This window comes from Camellia sinensis, chromosome 8, assembly GCF_055761805.1.
Source record: "Camellia sinensis isolate YWXY chromosome 8, ASM5576180v1, whole genome shotgun sequence".
NCBI classification, from domain to species: domain Eukaryota; kingdom Viridiplantae; phylum Streptophyta; class Magnoliopsida; order Ericales; family Theaceae; genus Camellia; species Camellia sinensis.
In genome coordinates this window covers 70,520,889-70,535,746 of record NC_138968.1, presented here as the reverse complement: position 1 = coordinate 70,535,746, position 14,858 = coordinate 70,520,889, and positions in this window count along the sequence as shown.

The following is a 14,858-nucleotide window of genomic DNA, read 5'->3' as shown; positions in this document are numbered from 1 at the left end:
GCTCACTTATTAGGCCATCAACACATGCGAACAAAACACAAGGAGAGGAGGCCACCCCCTCCTATTTGGGACCTCAAAACCAACTTTCTACAACTGAAATTCCCTTGGAGTTTAGTGGTTAAAAGGCCAAAACAAGGTTGTTTTAAAAGCTTTAAAGGATGGCACAAAGCTTAGCAAACAAGCTATAAAAGAGGGTGGACTACCCCTAACTCCAAAAAGGTCTTAAACCACTATTTTTAGACCTTAAAAATAGAGGTTTTAGAGTTGAAAACTTGGCCAAAAATAGCTTGCAAAAGTGGCCAAACAAGTAAATGAAACAAAGCTTAAAAGGGGGGTAAGGCCTTACCCTTGAAGGACAACGGCAAACAGCTAAGATCTGAGCCAAAATCAAGTTTAAGACCTGAAACCAATCTTCAGGGGACCTCAGCTCCAAGGTGAAGGTGTTTGGTTAAGGGTCTCTTTGCAAAATTATAGAGAAAGCTCAAGTTCAAACACAATATATCTATATATATATATATATAGAGAGAGAGAATTCTAGAGAGAGAGAATGAAAATTTTGCTTCCAAAATTTCTGAACCCCCAAAATGGGGAGGGACCTCCCTTTATATAGAAAAACAAGCCAAAAGCTTGTTTCCATCCCTCCATACACGTGTATGGAGGATGGCTTCAGTGACCAACAGCTGGCACACAAAATATCTGAAAAAGGAGAAAAATGGCCGTCGACCACTCTAGGTGGCCGACCGGCCACCTTCCCTAGCCAACCAGCCACCCAAGGTGGCCGATAAGAGGAAAAAGTGGCCGACAAGGGCCAAAAGTGGCCGACAAGGCCCTTCCTCCCTCTAGGCAAAGGGGCACTAAGGTTTGGCCCAAAAACAAGGCCAAAACACAGAGAGTTTAGAGGCTCAAAGACAAGGCGCTCGGCCGAGACCTTTAGGCACTCAAAACGAGCACAAACATGCACAATCATCAGGTGCACAAATGATGACGTCTGAGTCTTAAGGTCAGTCAAAAATGGGGTGTCTACAAGGACGAACAGGACTTGTCGTTGATTTCTTTCTTTTATTTTTTATTTTTTATGATGTACTTTTCTTTTCTTTTTCCTTCTCTTTTTTTTAAATGTATTTTTCTCTTTTTTTTTAATTATTTATTATTATTATTATTATTATTATTATTATTATTATTATTATTATTATTATTATTATGTAAATGAATGACTTCAAACCTTATGATGATATATATATTGCCTCTTCTTTTTATGCACATGAATGAGCAAATTACATGATGCATGTGCATATACTTATCTCGAATCCTAAATGGTGTGGCCAACATAAAATATATACGATACAGGAGACAACATAATATATATAGAAAATGGATTATACTTATACAAACATATATCAATAACGTATTTATAGATATACAAACCCAATACATATATATACATACGGGCGGTATACAAATATGTACAGACGATATACAAAACATGGAGACATATACATATATGTACAGACGATATATCGACACATATACATATACGTACAGACGATATACAAAATATGGATACATATACATATGAACGATATACAAAATATGAATACATATACATATATGTACGGATGATATACAAAATACGGATACATATACATGTTATATTATATATGGAAACAACCATACGGATACATTAGCACATGAATACAGATACTTAGATATATACATATGAAATATATACATCTATACACTCTTCCTCTATTTTTGTCTCTTTCTCTCTCTGCCTTGTTCGTCTTCGCCGAGCGTTGTGTTTGGTGCGTGATTTCAACAATCACGGTGCGCTTGACCGACATCAGCTGGATCAACCGCGGTTTTCAATGATTGCCTCGGCAATCCACTATTCTTTTGGCTTTTTTTTTTTTTTTTTTTTCTTCTTTTCCATTCTTTTCTTGAACCGAGCTTGCGAGAAAGACAGAGAAAAGAAGAAAAGTTGCAAAAAAGCACCCTCTACCATAGCCTAAAGTTCTTCATTTCTGATATGGCTCCTTCTTTCCATCCTCTTTCTCTTTTTCCAAACCTTAACACTTATTCAATTAAGAATGCTGACACTGGCTCCTATAAGCCTCAATAGAGTGCCCCTGCCCCTGTGTCTCAGTTTCCCTATGATGTCAGACTAGTAAACAATGGCAGCGCAGTCTGACATTGATGCTAATCACTGTACACTGAAGTCTTGTGTGGAGACGGTGACTACGGTCTCCAATCGGTTGCAGAACAGGACAAGTGAGGTTCAACTCTCCATTCTCGAGGCAGAGTTTTCGAAGGCTTCCCAAAAGTGATGATGGACCGAGATAGCTGGCAATGGAAGTGAATGGTGAAGCTAAGATGTCAGCCACAAGTCACCATAAATTGAGAACCATGCTTGCAATCTCTTTTTTCTTTTCCCTTGCATTTTGCTTAGGAATTGAGCACTAAAGCTTTAGATGTTTTTTCTTTTTCTTTTTATGTTTTTATTTTGTTTTCAAGCCTGTAATCGGAAAGTTTCGACCCTCCATTTGAATAAAAGAAATTTTCATTTTGGACATCGTGGTGTAAATGGCATGGCATATGAGCAGTAAAACATTTAGTTTGTGAATTTGAAACTAAGAATGATTGATTTTTAATAAGTTCTGGATTGGTCATTGAGCTTTCAACTATCCAAAATTCAAGATACAACTCAATAATAGAAAAAAAAAATATAAATAGATTAAATATATCAAAATACATTTGTTAGAATAGAAAAGACTCAAAACAAGACAATAACAAACAAACCGTTGATCCTTCCCTCTTCTTGCAGTTTTCAAATCTGGGTAGAGAAAAACTTGGCTGGTTGGCTAATTAATTGGAACAAACAAACCGTTGATCCTTCCCTCTTCTTGCAGTTTTCAAATCTGGGCAGAGAAAAACTTGGCTAGTTGGCTAATTAATTGGCCGGCCAATTAATTAGCCAGCCAGCTGATTTGATTAATAGCCGGCAAAATTATGAGAATGAGAAGTGGCTGGTCGGTAGAAAAGTTAGTCGGTTGACATAAAAAGTTAGCCGGCCAGCTGGATAGGTAATGTGACATAGCTAGAGATAGTAACCATGCACTTCCAAGCCACCATCTTCTATAAAAAGTGATCCTTCCATGCTGTAATGCCACAGGAGATAAATATTTTGCTCTTGAAAATAGAGAATTCCCTCATTATGCTTAATGATTGGATGGCCACTCTAAACGGTGCAGATAAAGTGAATTTCACTGGATTTGGCCTAAATGCACTTTTTTCCTTAAATCGTGCCCCACTTCAACTTCCGTTTCTTCGTACAGTTGCTCGTTGTTGAAATCCGATCACTGATGTATTCTGCTTTGGGACACAAGAGTTATGTCCGACTATTGAAGAATTCCGAGCACTAATGGAGCTTTCTCGAGATGAAGAAATTTTGCCCCAATTGAATTTTGGCTATGCACAGGCCCTTGCTCAAATGTGTGGTCTGGAATTAAATAAAGCTCGGTCTCTAGCTTATGCCAGCAAAGTTGATGTTTTTTCCTTGATTCCCGATTTTCAGAAGTGGTGATAGAAATTATCCTCTTTGGTGTTGGCATTGACAACACATTCTCTGTCTATGTCTTATGGCACATTTCTTACTTGTTCCTGGTGGCCTTGAAGCTAGCATCAAATTGGTTGACATAACTCAACGTATTAGGGAAGGTCATTGCTGTAATGGCTTGGCATTAGCCGAGACTTTGACGGGCTTGGACATATTCCATCAATGGGAAATCTTCCGCTTTACAGGAAGTCCACTACTTCTAAAAGTACTGTTTCGCACCATTTTCTCATTTTTTGATGCTTATATCACTCTGGCACTCGACACTTTTTTTTACACTTCTATCACCCTTTGCTCACTTTTCTCTCAATATACTCCTCTTTTTTCTATAATCTCCCTGTCTTTTAATCCCTCCCCAGATATGGTTGATGGACAAGTTGGAAGTAGTGGCTCCTTGTACCTAGTATTTCTTCTCGCTCCTAACTAGTGAGTTTTCCCTCAGAGGAAGTATGGTACAACTGGATGCATCATAGGTCTGTAGTTGACATTGCTTGGCAATGCCCCTAGTTTAACTTGACCCCAATGTATTATAGCATGTTTCTTCGGCTAGGTGTGCAGCTAATTAGCTTGACCCACTGTGTCGTTTACTTCTCATTTAGGTTTAGATGACAATCATGATCAAACTCGTCCTGTTGGTGAAGTTAAGTTCCTTGCTTTATTTCCATTTTAGGCTGCACATCTCTCACGTTATACACCTGTTTGGAGGATGAGAGAATTTTTGGCTCCTGTTGACAATTTCACTCATGCCCTATCCGATGAATATCTGCTCTGGCTGAAGGAAGAGACACAAGCTGGCGTTGTCCCGATGACGAAGACCTCTGACAATGTAAGGAAGATATAGGAGATCTCTAGGAGTGCAAATAAGAGACAGAAGATCTGACTCGACTATGCCCCTAGTTCATTGCTTTGATGCTTTTCAGTTATCTAAATCAAGGTTGTAATCAAAATGGGAGATAGATTAGCGTACTTATTCCATCCTCTATTTTGAAACAATGTAATAAAAGTTATGAGTACCGAAATTTTCCTTTTATGGTCCAAAACATGTTTTGAGTTTTGCAAAAACAAGGTAATTTTCAAGGAAATCAGTTAATTCCATTAAAATGCAACAAAGACTATTTTTGCAAACAGTCCTTACCTGACAAACATGAAATCAGTCCTCGAGATGTATAATTTCTAATCAAATGATCCCATGAAGAAGGAATAAGATAATTGCATTGGACAGAGATAAACGCATTAAACATGGACAAGAGCAATCGGGTGATTTCAAGGTTGTGACCGAACTTCAGAATGAAGTTGCCTACGTATCCCAAAGATGGAAACCAGGCCTCACGTAGTTCATGGTTAAGGTTTACTCAGGTATTAATGCTCTCCTTTTGTGCTCTAATTTTTGCCAGGCCACCTTTTCGGGTCTTCAACCTTGTGAGCTCTCTTAATTTTTTTTTTTATTTTTCATTTTTTATGCTCTAACTTTTTCTTGAGTTGTCCTTCTAGGTTTGCACCCAGCGAGCCTCTCAAGGGTAGTACTTCTTCAATTTGTCCATGTTGATTGGTTGCGAAAATTCCAATCCTTCTAAGTCCATTAGAATAACTACTCCTTCTAACCAGATTGATTGAATGATGTAACGACCTGTCCAATTGGGTATGAACTTTCTCCTAGAATCGTGGATAAGGGCTCGATTGTCTTTAAACACTAAGTGTAATAACCCCGACCTGTGATTAACTGTAAAACCATGATTAAGAATGCTGACTAAGTAATTAAGATGAAGTTCCGTGTTAATGGCAAGTGTTATATGTTATTTGCATTTATATCTGTCTGTCATAGAAATATTTGTTTGCGTTTCTGATATGTTTTGTGAATTGAAGGCCTTATCAACATCCGATCACGAAATTGACATGGTTTTCGTGTTATTTAGAATTTTTAGAATTTTTTGGTAGGTTTAATTGAAATTAGATTTGGAACGAAAATAATTAGAATAATTAATGCTTATTTGTGTAGTGGTAAGCCTAATTAATTAAATTCCCTAATTATGCCTAAACAAGGCCTATACACCGCTTAGATTCATCTCATCTTCAACCTTTTGAGCCTACTAGATGTAAGAGAGAAGAGGAGATTAAGGACTTCACATCTCAGCTTGAGAATTGAAGAGACTTGGAAGTGAAATTAAAGAATTGACTTGTGAGCTCAAACCATCCTTGCATAAACCATAATTGAGTACTTAAAGTAAGAAATCAAACCGTTAGTTGTGTAATTGAGTTAGTTGATGTAAGAATTCAAGTGGAAGAGTTGGATTGACATGAGAATTAAGCTAGAATTAACTCAAACCATGCATGCATAGTTTATGGCATTGAGAAGTTGATTTCAAAGAATTTCCCTCTTGCATGTCCTTATTTTGGTCATGTTCTAAGAATTCAACATGTCTTTGAGTTAAACACCTCATTTGATCATGTTTTAGAAGGTTGGTGTGATAACCCTGTCCTGGGTTATGTTAATCAATCTTTAATTATGATTGTAATTATATGCCTAATATGATTTTGAGTGCCATTTATATGACTATATGTGTTTCTAAATTTCTATCTGTTCACCATAGAAAATCTGCTTGATTCTTGCTATAAAAATTTAATTGAAGGCCGTAGAAGCGTCATAAAGTAGAATGAATTGTGTTTTTACGATTAGCATGATTTTTAGAGCCTACAGTGAAATTAATTGGAAATTGATTTGGATCAAAATAATCAGATTAAATTGATTAATTTAAGCTCAATTAATTAGCCTTAATACAAGTTGATTAAGCAAGTCTATATATATGGCCTATTTACACTTAAGCTCACCATTTTGTGAGCTTAAAATTCTGGATATACACTCTGGAGAGAGGGAAGGCCGGTTCTAGTGAGAGAGGAAGAGGAAAAATTGTAGAATTGTCTCAAACCTAGAGGATTTGGAAGGCTAGGCTCAAAGAACTAGCTACGAATTGGGAGATTGGAACTCCTAGGTGAGTAATTGAACTCAACATTATGAATTTAAGCACATAATTGCATGAATTCTAGCATGTTATGTAACCAAGAACAAGAATTGAGTTGATCATAATGATTTTCAAATCAATATAACCATGCATGTGGGGAGTTGCCATGAAATTGCATAATCAAGCATGTAACATGTTAAATATGAGAAATTGAGCATTAGATCATACATGCAAGCATGGTTTTGTTAAGCTCCATGAGTATGAACATCATTTGTGCCATTTGAAATAGAATTAGAGTTAAAAGCTAACATGCATGCATAATTGATGAAGATATAAAGTTTGTATGGGGTTGAATGCATGAGCTTTGAAATTAATGAAGGGAATTGGGAATGATTTTGGAAATGGACCATGATTTTGAACAATTGGCCTCGCATTGCTTATGTTCTCATGTTATGTAATATGTTCCCATGTTTTTGTGCCAAAAACACGAGCTTTGGACCTTTGAATATCAAGTTTGAGCTTCAAACTGAATTTTGGAAAACTCAGAATTCGACTTGTCCGCTCGAGCGAGAAAAGCCTCGCTCGAGTGTGAAATTGTAGCTCCCAGAAGTTTTGCAGAAATAGCACGGTGGCTTGAGCAGCCGAATCTACGCTTGAGCGTACCCTACTTTGCATGACTCATCGCTCGAGTGTCAAAAGTCTCGCTCGAGCGTAAATTAGAAGCAACCAGAACTTTTGCAGACCAAAAGGGTTCGCTCGAGTGGAGAACCCTGTTTCAGAAATTTGAAAAGGTTATTTTATGTTCCTTTCTCCGTTGTCTTTCATTTATAAGCACTCTTAGGCATGCGTTGAACATTATAAATGAGTTAAAAGGATAAGAAAGAGGCCTAAGAGAAGTAGATAAAATTAAGAATGGATTGAATCGTTTGTGACCCAACGTGTTATGTAATATGTAGGGTCAAGCGCAAGGACAAATCCACCGGCAAAAAACTGTGAGTAATATCTTAGTAAGAATATATAGAAGTATGCTACCTTTTAGATGCTTACTTTTGTCTGAGTTTATGAATATTTATTATGCAATGGGCCTGAGGCCGTCTGATACGTTTGACATGACTAATTGGGCCAAAGGCCATTTGATACGAATGATTGGGCCAAAGGCCATTTGATATAGATGATTGGGCCAAAGACCATTTGACATGAATGATTGGCCCAAAGGCTGTTTGATATAGATAATTGGGCCAAAGGCCGTTTGATATAGATAATTGGGCCAAAGGCCATTTGATATAGATCACTGGGCCAAAGGTCGTTTGACATGAATGATTGGGCCAAAGGCTGTGTGGCATGAATGATTAGGCCAAAGGCTGTTTGACGTGAGCGACTGGGCCAAAGGCTGTTTGATATGCCTGATATGGCTGTTACGAATCTTCATTCATGTAACTTCCTTATTTGATATTATTCACTGGGTTTTTGCTCACTCTCATTCATGTGTATGTAGGTAAGCAAAGAGATGTCCAAACCCAGCCTCGGTAAAGATCATAAGAGGAAGTCAAGTTTTTGAGGAGTCAGCCCAAATGACTCACGTATGAGACTTTGTTTTTGTCCTTTTGTTCTTTTGTTTACTCTTATACTATTTTGGTGAACACGTTGGATCACCTATGTGTATAAGTTTTTGTTTGGCTGACTATATACCTGAAAGTTCCTGGATGTATATGAGATGTTAACTCTATTTGTATGTTTGGGTTATTATGAAATGTTTTGAAATAAGTTTACTATGCTATGTAAGCATAGCTTATTGGACAAAATATTTGAGTCTACTTCCGTTTGGCCCCTTTATTTCTATTGAAACAAATTTAGTCAAGTTCGAGGCTGCAGGTAATCTTATGATTATTGGCGGGTTATGACCTTAATCCATAGGGGCTGGTTCGGGTCATGACTGCGTGGTATCAGAGCACGAGTTGATAACTTACACACTTGTCCTAATGAGCAATAAGTATCTAGAAAAGATCTAGGATGCATTCATGTGATAAGTATGAACTTGAAGACATCAAGAATATGCTTAAATGTTTTGAAATGAATGACTATGTGCTATATATTTTGTGATACTTGCATTGTGAATTATTTGAATATGTATGCTCTTTTGTATATGCGTACTTGTGAGTATTTCTGTATAAAGAATAATGCAAGTTTAATCAGTTAATGGTGAGAATAAGAGGTGATGAATTAGAGGAGTCCTCTACTGCCAGAATGGATATGATAGAAAGATTGATTCAGGAAATGGCAGAAACATTGAGACGACAACAACAGTGGAAACAAAATTGGCAAGAGCCACACCCTCCACCTCCATTTTCAGAACCGCCTGTGCAAGACCTTCAAAATGATAACCGGACAATTGCTCTTACTAAAGAGTTTAAGAAGATGAAACCGCCACAGTTTCATGGGGGATTGGATCCGTTGAAGGCTGAAGCGTGGGTCTTTGGCATGGAAAAGCTGTTTGAAGTGTTTCCTTGTCTAGAAACATAGAAAGTAATGCTAGCCACCTTCACATTAGAAGATGAAGCAAGGATGTGGTGGATGTTGATCCGTGAGAGTAATAAAGATATTGGCTGGACACAATTCTTGGAAATTTTCTACGACAAATGTGTACCACAATGTGTCCGGAATAGGAAAGTGTCAGAGTTTATGGAACTCAAGCAAAACAACATGTCAGTAGCAAAATACGAGGCCAAGTTTACTGAATTGGCCAGATTTGAACCACACATGATTGATACCAACTATAAGAAAGTGAGACATTTTGAGGGAGGCCTTCGAGATGATATCATAGATAAGGTGAATGTACTAAAGCTAGAAACTTACATTGATGTATTGGATCGGCCCATAATACCAGAAACTAATCTAGCCAGACAGAGCAAATCAGCGTCTGATTGGAAAAGTAAAAGGCAATGTTTTTTCTCAAAGAAAAAGGTTTCAAAGAAACGAAATACAGGCTCCTCAAGTACTTCTAATTCTTCCTGAGACATATCTGCAATGCGTAACATTTGTAGTAAAAGACATCGTGGCGTTTGTTATCGTTTTTCAGGGGCCTACTTTAAATGTGGTAAAACAAGGCATATGGTCAGGGATTGTAAACAAAACAGTGGGAAGTTAGCGGCTAGTTCAACTGCATCAATCCCAAAACCGAGGAACACTATGAGGCCTAACACCACCAAAGACACTGTGAGGCAGGAGAGAGTCTTTACACTTGTTCCGGGCGATACACGAAACGTAGAAGCCGTCGTCTCTGGTATTATTTCTATATGTAATCAGGATGCTTTTGTGTTAATTGACTCTGGATCAACACATTCCTTTATGACTTATGCATTTGTATCCAGATTGGGTAGACCTCTAGAATCATTGCCATATTTGTTATGTGTATTTGCTCCATCCGGGGAATCTGTGTTGTGTACATCTGTGTGTTGATTTCATGATATGCGTATTGGAGACGCTACCTTGTATGCAGATTTGTTACCCTTGAACTTTAGACATTTTGTTGTAATCCTAAGCATGGATTGGCTATCTAAATACTGTGCTACCATTGATTGTGTGATGAAACAGGTCGTATTTAGACCACCGAGACATGAAGAAATCGTGTTTGTGGGTAATGGGGTAGTGCCACCACCTTATTTGATATTTGCAATGAAAGTATATAAATTGATCAGAAAAGGGTGCCAAGGCTACTTGTGTTGTGTATTGTCTAAACAATCTGTGGATGTTGAATTGAACAGTATTCCTGTTGTTAGAGAGTTTTCAAATGTGTTTCCAGATGAATTGCCAGGGGAATTGGTTGACAGGGAAATAGAGTTTACTATTGATGTTGTGCCAAACACCTAGCCTATTTCAAAAACCCCTTACAGAATGGCTACTTTTGAAATGAAAGAACTAAAAGAACAATTGCAAGACTTACTTGACAAAGGGTTTATTCGACTGAGTACTTCACCATGGGGTGCACCGGTATTATTTGTGAAAAAGAAAGATGGAACCTTGCGCTTGTGTATTGACTACCGTGAATTGAATAAGGTAATGATAAAGAATAAATATCCTTTACCTCGTATTGACGACTTGTTTGATCAGTTATAGGACTCACAAGTATTTTTCTAAAATTGATTTGAGATCCGGGTACCACCAGTTGAAGGTAAAGGCAGAAGATATTGAGAAAGCTGCATTCAGAATGAGGTACGGTCATTATGAATTCCTTGTTATGCCGTTTGGAATAACTAATGCCCCTGAAGCATTTATGGACCTTATGAACAAAATTTTTAAACCTTACCTCGATGAATTTGTCGCAGTCTTTATTGATGATATTTTGATAAATTCAAAGAGTAGACTTGAACATGAACACCTTCTAAGAACTGTCTTACAAACACTTCGAGATAAGAAATTATTGCTAAATTAAAGAAATGTGAGTTTTGGCTGGATGAAGTTATTTTCTTAAGGCATGTCATCAACAAGGAGGGGATTTCAGTAGACCCGCAGAAGATAGAAGCAATTATGAACTGGTCTACCTTGACGAATGTAACAAAGGTCCACAATTTCATGGGACTGGCCGAGTACTACAAATGGTTTGTGAAAGATTTTTTGAAAATAGCCGTACCACTTACTCAACTCACACGGAAGGGACAATCATTTGAATGCATTGATGAAAGAGAGTCTGCCTTTCAAGAACTGAAAACAAGGCTAACCACCGCGTCAGTTTTGACGTTGCCCTCAGGTATGGAAAACTTTGTGATATATAGTGATGCTTCTTATAAAGGTCTGGGTTGTGTACTAATGCAGAATGGAAGGGTGATTGCCTATGCCTCTCGACAACTAAGACCGCATGAAAAGAACTACCCAACACATGATTTGGAGTTAGCCGCAGCTGTGTTTGCTTCAAAAATTTGGCGGCACTACTTGTATGGGGCAAAATGCGAAGTCTATACAGATCACAAAAGTTTGAAGTACTTCTCTACTCAAAAAGAGTTGAACATATGGCAAAGAAGATGGCTTGAACTGATAAAAGATTACGACCTTCAGATTTAGTACGACCCAGGAAAGGCCAATACAGTTGTTGATGCACTAAGCAGAAAATCAACGGGGAACCTAGCTTGCCTTCTCACGGAACATAAACAAATCTTGCAAGACTTTGAGAAAGTTGAAATCAAAGTTATGTTATAGGAACAAGCTGGGTTGATGGCAGCCATTTCCGTCGAGCCAACAATAATTACTGAAATCAAACAAAGGCAACGAGAAGAAAAGACCCTCAAAACAATAATTTATGAGTTTGAAATGAAACTGAAAGCAAAATTCACCATTGATTGTGAAGTATTGAGATTTCAAACTTGAATGTGTGTCCCGAACATTCCTGAACTAAAGAAAAGAATCCTAGATTAAGATCAGAAGTCGGTGTTTGCCATGCATCTGGGCAACAATAAAATGTATCGGGATCTAAAGCAAAGCTATTGGTGGCCCAAAATGAAGAAGGAAATCGCAGAGTATGTGTCCAAGTGCCTTCAATATCAGTAAGTAAAAGCTGAACATCAGAAACTAGGCGGTCTGCTTCAACCTTTTCTTATTCCAGAATGGAAGTGGGAACATGTGACCAGGGATTTCATTATTGGCCTACCTCGAACTCCTAGAGGTATGGATTCTATTTGGGTTGTAATCGATAGATTGACTAAATCTGTGCATTTTTTGCCTGTGAAGACAACTTTTGATGCTTATGGATTGGCCACTATATATGTTGATGAGATTGTTCATTTATATGGGGTTTTGGTATCTATTGTCTCAGACAAAGATCCGAAATTTGTATCTAGAATGTGGAAAAGTTTGGAAAGAGCTATGGGAACAGAGCTGAGATTTAGTACCGCATTCCACCCACAGACGGACGGTCAATCAGAACGGACCATTCAGACTTTAGAGGACATGCTAAGGATGTCTGCCTTGGATGTCCAAGGGAGTTGGTAGGATTATTTGACATTAGCAGAATTTGCATACAATAACAGCTTCCACTCCAGCATTAGTATGGCACCATACAAAGGTTTGTATGGCAGAAAGTGTAGATCGCAAATTTGCTGGACTGAAGTTGGAGATAGGGCCTTACTTGGACCCGAAATTATGCAAGACACTTCAGAGAAGATTAAAATCATCTAACAAAGACTCAAGATAGCATGGAGTCGGCAAAAGAATTATGCAGATGTTCGAAGAAGACCTCTTGAGTGTGAGGTTGGCGACCATATATTTATTCATGTGATTCCGATGAAAGGCCAACCGAGATTTGGTAAAAAAGGTAAATTGTCACCGCATTACATTGGACCATTTCAAATTCTAGAAAAACTTGGTCCAGTTGCTTACAAAGTTGCCTTACCACCGGGATTTGAGCAAATACATAATGTGTTCCGTGTATCAATGTTGAGGGGTTATCTTCGAGATCTGTTTCATGTGATTGACTACCACCAGATAACTCTAGATGAGAATATGGAATACGAAGAATGGCCAAAACGGATCATTGACCGGCAAGTGAAACAGTTGAGGAGCAAGTCTATCCCGATGGTGAAAGATGGGAAGGATGCCACATGGGAGAAAGAGGATGATATGTGACTTCGCTACCCACATTTATTTCCGGACAGAGGTAAAATAAGTTTGGAGGACCAAACTTCCTAAAGGGGAAAGATTGTGATAGCCCTGTCCCATGTTATGTTAATCAATCTTAATTATGATTGTAATTATGTGCCTAATATGATTTCGAGAGCCATTTATATGACTATATGTGTTTCTAAATTTCTATCTGTTCACCGTAGGAAAATCTATTGGATTCTTTGCTATACAAATTTAATTGAAGGCCGTAGAAGTGTCAGAAAGTAGAATTGACTGTGTTTTTATGATTAGCTTGATTTTTAGAGCTTACGACGAAATTTAATTGGAAATTGATTTGGAGCAAAATAATTAGATTAAATTGATTAATTTAAGCTGAATTAATTAGCCTTAATACAAGTTGATTAAGCAAGTGTATAAATATGGCCTATTTACACTTAAGCTCACTATTTTGTAAGCTCAAAATTCTAGATGTACACTCTAGAGAGACAGAGAGGGCCGATTCTAATGAGAGATGAAGAGGAAAAATTGTAAAATTGTCTCAAACCTAGAGGATTTGGAAGGCTAGGCTAAAGAACTAGCTAGGAATTGGGAGATTGGAGCTCCTAGATGAGTAATTGAACTAAACATTATGAATTTAAGTTCATAATTGCATGAATTCTAGCATGTTATGTAACCAAGAGTAAGAATTGAGTTGATGACGATGATTTTCAAATCAATATAACCATGCATGTAGGGAGTTGCCATGAAATTGCATAATCAGGCATGTAACGTGTTAAATATGAGAAATTGAGTACTAGATCATACATGCAAGCATGGTTTTGTTAAGCTTCATGAGCATGAACATCATTTGTGCCATTTGAAATAGAATTAGAGTCAAAAGTTAACATGCATGCATGATTGATGAAGATATAAAGTTTGTATGAGGTTGAATGCATGAGTTTTGAAATTAATGAAGGGAATTGGGAATGATTTTGGAAATGGACCATGATTTTGCACAATTGGTCTCATGTTGCTTATGTTCTCATGTTTTGTAATGTGTTCCCATGTTTTTTTTACCAAAAACATGAGCTTTGGACCTTTGAATATCAACTTTGAGCTTCAAACAGAATTCTGGAAAACCCAGAATTTGTCCTGTTTGCTCGAGCGAGAAAAACCTCGCTTGAGCGTGAAATTGTAGATCCTAGAAGTTTTGTAGAAATAGCATGGTGGCTCGAGTGGCCGAATCTGTGCTCGAGCGTACCTTGCTTTGCATGACTCCTCACTCGAGCATCAAAAGTCTCGCTCAAGCGTAAATTACAAGCAACCAGAACTTTTGCAGACCGAAAGGGTCCACTCGAGCGACCAAAGCTACGCTCGAGCGGAGAGCCCTATTTCAGAAATTTTGAAAGGTTGTTTTATGTTCCTTTTTTTCGTTTTCTTTTATTTTTAGGCACTCTTAGGCATGCATTGAACATTATAAATGAGTTAAAAGGATAAGAAAGCATCCTAAGAGAAGTAGATAAAATTAAGAACGGATTGAATCATTTGTGACCTAATATGTTATGTAATGTGCAGGGTCAAGCACAACACTACAACAAAAGTAACCTATGGTGACGAAAACTAGTGAAGAAAATCAGATTCGTCACTAAATAAAAATAATTCGTGAGGAATTTATAAATTTTGTCACATATAATAAAAAATGA